The following is a 7,904-nucleotide window of genomic DNA, read 5'->3' on the forward strand; positions in this document are numbered from 1 at the left end:
CACACTTATCTTTAAATTGTGATTACTTTCCAGTTTTTTAAAACACGGAACAGTCTCCTAATATAAGGCTTGTGAAGCATTTGCACCCTTCAGCAAATCTTCCATACTCTATCTGCTATCAGCTTTCAATCTTTCAACTATGTTCAGACTCCTAGAAAATTCAGTGACCACTCTGCTGTAGCTATTCAAAGCAGCTACTTCTTGTTTTCCCTGTGCTTTTCCTTTTCAAATTTCTTGACGAAGCATTTTCAGGAAGTATCATCCAAAGGATCACAATGGACCTGGCAAGCTCTTCATGAAAAGCTCCTAAATAATCTCGTCATGGAATATACAGCAAACTCAGTAACAACTATTGCCATGATATCTTGCTCCAATAACACAATCATTTCCAGACTCTATTTTCTGCTGGAAGGGCAAGTTATCTCTACAATCAAAGTCATAATATCATTTTGTGCATGGGCTTGGGGGCAAAGAGACTAGACAGTGAAGTTCACAGAGCCCTGCTTTTTTCTGCATTTTCATAAGCCAGACTTGAACTGATCTAAACTGGAAACATACTTAGCCAGACTGTGTTGTAAACTTGTTTTTAAAATTTATTCTTAGTAAATTGAAACACTGATAGAACCTTTTGGAGGTAAAGGAACAGCGTAGTACAGGAAAACAGAAGTATACTAAGGCAAGAGAATGCCTCAAATCTGAGAGTAAACAGCTTCCTCCTGGACCTGCATTTGCTTTCCAGCAGATGGAACAGGTGTAGGAGGGAGAACTAGGAAGAAGAAAGAACGAAGAACTGTGAGCCAGAAGTGTGAAAGGACTTTTAATTGTCCTGACCAAACTTGAAATTAAACTGTTTTCTTTTCCAAGGTCTCCATGTCACTACTATATGCCAATCACCTTAGAATAGGAAAATCGTCTGACGGCCAGAGGTCTCTTAGCAGCAAGGATGAAAACTTCCTTGGGAATTTTAACCCCAGGTTTCACATCATAGAAACACAGGATAGTTTGGTTAGGAATGGATCTTAATGCTATGGTCAGGGACACTAGATCACTGAGAAAACCCAAGAGGAGTAAATTTTAGATTCTGCCAACATTATGGATGAAGAGGACAGGAAAGTCTGCAGATATTTCCTACCTCACCTCACTACAGATAATCTAAATATGAGGTAAACTAGGTGATTCAGAGGAAAAAATGAGCCTAGCAACACATTGGGTGAGTTTGTGTGGTTTCTGTCCTCTTTTACACAATGGTAAATAGTATTTATATTGGCAGGCAAGTCAGGTCAGCGAGTGATGGCGCTGACCTGTCAGATAAACAGAAAAAGATCTTTTGTGGGAGTCCAGGGTGTTCCCCTGCTTCCCTGGATGCCTCGAGATCCCCCCTGCCAGGGGTCTCAGAGGCCCTGGCAAGGAGCACAGGGGTCCTGGGGACTGCATTTAAGTGCCTGGAAAAATCTACCAACATTACTTGAAGAATTACAAATAGCGAAAAAATATTAGAGTATAAATTAGATAAATTCCAAAAAAATGCAAAAGTGCATTTTTAGAAATATTTCTATTAGGGGGTTTGAAGCTAATATGGAGGATTTTAAGTGTGGTATGCCTTTTCTTTCTTCTTATTTATGCCATTCATGCTAAGTGCCAGGTTGGCATTACTGGATTGGTCTGGGACAGAATTGGACAGTGTAATAAAATTGTCATGTACTGGAAAGTAATTATAAATATTAGGTACGTAATTTATAGTGTAAAATGTAAGTCCTGCCCCAGGGGCAGGCAGTGTGCCTCGGATCTCAAGCTGGACAGACTGCTGTTAGCTAGAGAAAGAGTTTCTTAGATAAGAAACAAGAAACAACCTTGAAAACCTCAGAAAACAGCCTCCTGAATTTTCTTTGGTGACCAGCTGGGAAAGCCTGAACTTTAAACCACCTATACCTCCTGCTGTGAGGATCTCAGGCTCAGGAGACCTCAGAGACAGTGACAATCCTCCATGTAAAGTTGTTAAAAGTTCTGTTAAAGAAAAAGCTTGGAAGCTAAGTCAGGAAGGCCTGGCATCACCCATCATGTTACTGATGCTGCAGAGCACAGCAGTTGAGCCCCAAAGCAGAGCAGCAGATAAAAACAAAGTTAATCCTGGAAGACACAGAGTCATGACCCTCAGTTGCTGTGTGCTGAAAGACGTGTGGGATGATTGATTTATCCTTCAAACACAGCAAGAACTGGTAAGAACTGGGAAAAGAACAGAGATTCTTCCTCAGAGCATGAAAGGGATATAAGACAGCCTGAGCAAAATCACCATTCCCTGTTTTCTTATGATGTTCTCTTTGTTCCATCTCCTAGGTCCATAATTTTGCACTCTGCTTTCCTAAAAACCACTTCATTTGAACCATATCTTTATTAATAAGTTATGACATCATCATTTACTATCTCACAAGTTGGCTATTACACCCACTGATCTGGTCAACCACAATTGTAAATTCCAATAAAGCTGTTTTTATGCAGTAATTCAGAATTAAAAATTGCCTCTAATAGACCTTTTTCTGAGATGTGAAAGATATGTTACACTGTAATTATAGTTTAATATCATGCAACACTAAGTTATATATAGTATAAAAATAGATAATGCTGTTTCTGAAAGTGGGTCCTCTTCACAAATAGCACCATCAATTTGATGAGACATCCAGGCCTTTACTGGAGAATTCCATCATATCAATTTTCTGCAGCCCTACTTCAGGTGTGCCACATCCACATGTTATTTATGGACACTCTAGTTTTCTTCTATCTCCATGAAATTGTTTAGTGATCAGGATTATGTTCAAATTTTAAATACTCACCACTAAGAATGTTTATAGTCTTTCACATGAAGGAGTTGGAAAATACTTCAACGTGGCTTCTAAAATCAATTGATTATGATGTCCATATTATTATTTTTCCTTAAGTAACCTTCTTGGTTCTCCAGCATCTTATGCTGCGCTTACTCTAATATCACGACACTATTCCTTAGAGCTTAGAATTCATATTGACCATGGTCTGCTGTCTTTCTCAAAAGACCTCTGGTGTCGCTCTTAAAACAGTTTAGTGTCTTTTTATAGGTATTTTCATAAAGCATTATATGCTTTAAAGAAAAAGAGCTATTTTGTAAGAGTAGTAGAAATTATATGATTGACTTCAGATCATGTCTGGATTTCTGCTCTAAGTCTGGAAATGTTGTTATTGGTTACACTTAGTTACACATCCTGCTTTGCATTCACTACAAGTTTGGATCGTGAGAATAGGATTCAAATAGGCCAAGACATATTTATCCAGTGAAATGAAAGTAAACTGCTGAAGGACTGTTTAATAGATTTTCCTGAAGTGCCTGGATCTTTTTTCAATCACAATTAACAAGCTCCACTGCAATTGCAGGGTAAACATTTATGTAGACTGAGGTTCTTTTATTTATTAAAACTGCTCAATACGGGAAACTGATACATGTATTTTTTAGGAGAGCCAATTGGGATGCTGGTCTACAAATCAGGCACTGCTGTCTAGTATCTATGTAATTTTACACTAAGGAGGTTATGTCACCCCTAATCAGAAATGGAGAGAGTGGGCACTGTTCTTTAGCTTCAGTGTCCTTGGCTGCAGCTGCACTTTGCAAAGTCTGTCTGTGTAGCCACTGTGCACAGACAGTAAGTTTGTTCATACAAACAAACAGTGATCAGGGTCTGGTCAGCACAGAAAGCAGAGCTAGGGAATATAGTGAGGTCTGCAGACTTGACATGGAAAGCCAAAGAATTCAGCTTTGCTCTTTAAACCCAAAGAGGAAACCACTTAGTTCACTAGCAAAATCCACTTCAAAAGGTAATGAAAGTGACAGATAGGTCAGACTTGTGATCAATTTTCAGAGCACAGCATGCAAGAAATCATTATTTTGCATAACTTTACTTACAACAAAATGAAAATAATTGATTAAGTAATAAAGCTCTGACATTTAGGAACAAACAACAGTAATACATTATCATACAAGAGTTTGGATCAAACTGTCTTTGACACAGGGAAGCGGGAAGTACGTTAGTAATGCTCAACAGCTCTTGGTTACTTTGTAAGAAGCAGAATTTTTCAGCTAGGGTCTTAATACATGAAGTACAATGCAGATTTTTTTTCCAACTCGTGTCTTCAAGCATTAAATTATGTATGTAACTTACGTACGTAAGTTAAGGTATGTAAAAACACAAAAAACAATTTGTACTTTTCTTGTATGAGACTGAAATTTTTTTTTTTAAACTTTGGGCCAAAGCAATTGCATCCTGAAAATCCTAAAGGAATTTCAGACAAATGGTAATTTAAGAAATTAAATTAAGCTAAATTTAAGAAAGCCAAAACAGTTATGTGCATATTTTAATGACACAGCCTTTTTAATTTGCACAATCTTTACAAATTTAGAAAAATTTCAGGCTCTCTGTATGGATTTTAACAAATCTAATGCTGGTATGTGGTGTGTAGGTACTTAAATAGTGGTCTTTTCTATTATATTTCTAAAGGGATTCCATACTGCACTCTCATCTTTCTGCATCTGACGCATGAGTTCCTATGCTCTAGGCTTAAGATTTTTTTCTTTAACTTTCAAGATACTGTTTTACTGTGGTATGGATATGGTTACAGTGCACTTTAGTCAGCCATCCACATTTGAAAAATGGAAAGCTAAGCCTAGCACAACAATATAAAATTGCATTTAAACTGAGCACTATTCTGAAATGGAAAGAGTAATATCTTTTAGGCTGCAGCAACTGGTGTAACCAGGAAAAGTGCCGAGCTAAGCTAATTAACAGCTAACAGCCCATAAAATAGAAATTAAACTGGAGTTTCCAAAAAACAATATGAATAAAAACAGAATCTTTAAGTGGTTACAGAATTACTGAAGCTGTGTCTGGTGTAGGCTGGCTTCACTTAAAACTGAATGGAAATGACTTCTAATTAAATATGAGCACCACCAGACCCTGTAATTACTGTGTAATAATAGCTTTTCATTTAAAACTCATTAAGTTTGAATGATCTTGTCACACCTACTGGAAGTAATTCAAACAGTTTCAGCATTGGTGGGAAGAAGCCTACGCAAACTCTTCTTCTTCTGACGTTGTCGTACAGATGAGAAAATTTGCTGTGGTGTTAGGGGTTGAGTGTTTTTCTATTACTGTGTCAATTTAAATCTTTTTTCCCATTGTCAGGCCAGTGGAGCTGGTCGGGTTACACCCAGCATCTCTGATGACTCTGGACAAAGGGGACTCGTGTTTCAGGGAGCTCGGAGGAGGACGCCCCGTCTGCAGCCACGCGGCCGAACGCAGGAGAGCCAGACGGTCTGTGATCACCTGCCCTGCATCTGCCCCGTTCCAGCCTCCTGCCTCTGCGGACACAGCTGACCACCAGAACCCACATGGTGAGCGAGGAGCTGCCCTCTCCAGCCCGTTCCCAGCCGAGACCGGCGTGGCCGCTGCCGCCCCTCCCGCCTGTGCTCCCGCTGCAGCTGCCGGGCTTTGGTCTGTCTGCAGCACCGGGACCGAGGGCAGAGAGAGTGCCTGCAGCTAAAGAAAGGACTGGAGCCGAGGTATCTGTTCTGTTTTCTTGGCAGTTTTAACAACTGCTCTTGTTTCTGCTTGTACGGTTAGATATATTAGTAAAAGAGCTGTTATTCCTACCCCCTTATCTCTGCTTCAGAGTCCTCAATTCAAACAATTATAATACTTGGGGGGAGTAGAACTAAAGTCTCTATTTCAAAGAAAAACTTCCACCTTTATCAGCAGACACCTGTCCTTCAAATCAGGACAAATATATACTACTTTCAAATGAATTTCATATTATATGAAAGGATAAAATCAAGAGCCCTCAGTTAAAAAAGTCTGAGTGATTTACTAACACTATGAAACTATTTCTGTTTTACAAGTCTTCTGAAAGGATTAAAAGTGAACATAAATGTTGAGGATTTCATTCTTATTATGTTAGCATGTCTGAAAATGGTTAAGGATTAATTTCACTGTCCCTTAGACATAAAGGTAATTGGCAGTGTGACTGCAGTAAATCTGTGGGCAAAAATATACTATATTAAGCAATGTAAATCAAGAAAAACGAGTATAGGTTTGTACTGAGCTTAAAAGCAGAGGTCCTCCATTGCCCATGTATCTTCACTGGATTCCAGAGGCTTGCTTGAGACTTCAAATCAGAAATATGACTGTGTCAAACTTCCAAATGTCCAGCTTTCTTGTGGCACTTTACGTGTTTTATATCAAATCTCATTAAGTTTCCTTAAAGTTAGAAGTCCATCTCTGGATAGAGAGGAAGAAAGAATAGAACTGAATGTTACTCTAATGTGTGCTTCAGAATTTCAGGGAAAGGAGTAACTGGAAAAGAAACAGTGGAAGTTACAGACTCTTTCCTGGCTGCATAAACTTGACACACACAACAGCTGAGTGCTGGTACCCTGGCAAGTTCTGTGCTACTCACAATTACCTAAAAAAATCCCACCTAAATTACCATTATCTCTGCAAGATATATCCCTGATCTCAGGAGTTGCTCACAACCACAGGAAAAACCCTGTTTTTGCAACTGTGAGGGTGAACACTAGCTGGATCATACAATTTTTCCCAGTGGCATTGCTCATAGGTTAGCAAAGCCACAATGTCACAGAGGAATCTCTTCCAGAAGAATTCTCTGGTGTTCTTTGGACTGCTCCACAGAGCCCAAAAGAAGGCCACCGACTTTGGCAGGAGGATTAAGTAATGACATGGCTTTCTAGCAAAGGCTGGAGGTGGGACACATAATCTTCTGCATCAACTCTCACCTGGCAAACAACAGGCATCCAACAGGCATTTACAGAAGGTAAACGTGCACTTGGTAGCTTTTGTCCCTGCCACAGGCAGACACTATCACCACTCCACATTCTGTCCCAAAACCTGTGATGTAAACTTTTTTTTCTGAATTGCTTTTGTAGTATTATCTTATTTTTAACTTCTGTTGATTTAATCTGTAGCTTAAAAAAAAGCCTAAGCAACCAAAAACTCCCCAGCTGTTGTCTTTTTATTTATTTAGCAAATTAGGATATTGAATTTGTATCATATTAATTTCTTATGATTTCTGTTCCAAGTTCTTCAAAGATATTCCTGCTTGTCTCCTGGTAAGATCAATGTACAGTTGACTAATATTCTCCTGAAACATTTTTAGTAACTTCCCCTTTTATCTGTCTCATGAAGGAGACAACTGATGGCCCATTCTCTGTTAGTCTGTTCCGTGGTGTGTTTCAATGGTTTCCTTAGAAGGTGGCATTGGCTGCAAATTTTAAACTTTGATGTGCACTGTATGCTCAAACATCTGACTTTGTAGCATGTAAATGAAATGACCACAAGGTCAGGCTAACTTACTTTCAGCAATCTTTGGCCCTTGACATACAACTCAAACCAAGAAACATATTAGTGTCTTCAGAAATTAGAAGACAGGGTTAAAAGCTGGAGACTTTATTAGAAAGGGCCCCACAGTTTAAACATTTGGTGCAACCTTAACTTACATTTCAGTTGATGGGATGTGTAAGAATGGAATTCAATAAGATGGGCTTTGTCTTAGAAAAAGTATACTAATTTGAAAATTATCAAGAATTCAAGAACTATATTAAAGACAATGCAAATGTCCCATTTTTAATTCTACAAAACAGGGATCAAGCATTTGATTCCTCTAATGAAGCCAACACAAAATTTACTGATTTAGCTTCAAAGAGCTTCAAATCAATTCAAACAATTTATATTCCCTAACAGCACAAAACTTCTGCTGGAACACAGCTGATTTTCAATAGAAAGGCACACATTAATTCAACCAGAAGTACAAAAGACAGAATATCCTTTTATGTTCAGTTTTAAGATACCATGAGCTTAGTAAATCTGTAGTGG

The sequence above is a fragment of the Erithacus rubecula genome (assembly GCF_903797595.1).
Source record: "Erithacus rubecula genome assembly, contig: SUPER_Z_unloc_4, whole genome shotgun sequence".
Classification (NCBI taxonomy): Eukaryota; Metazoa; Chordata; class Aves; order Passeriformes; family Muscicapidae; genus Erithacus; species Erithacus rubecula.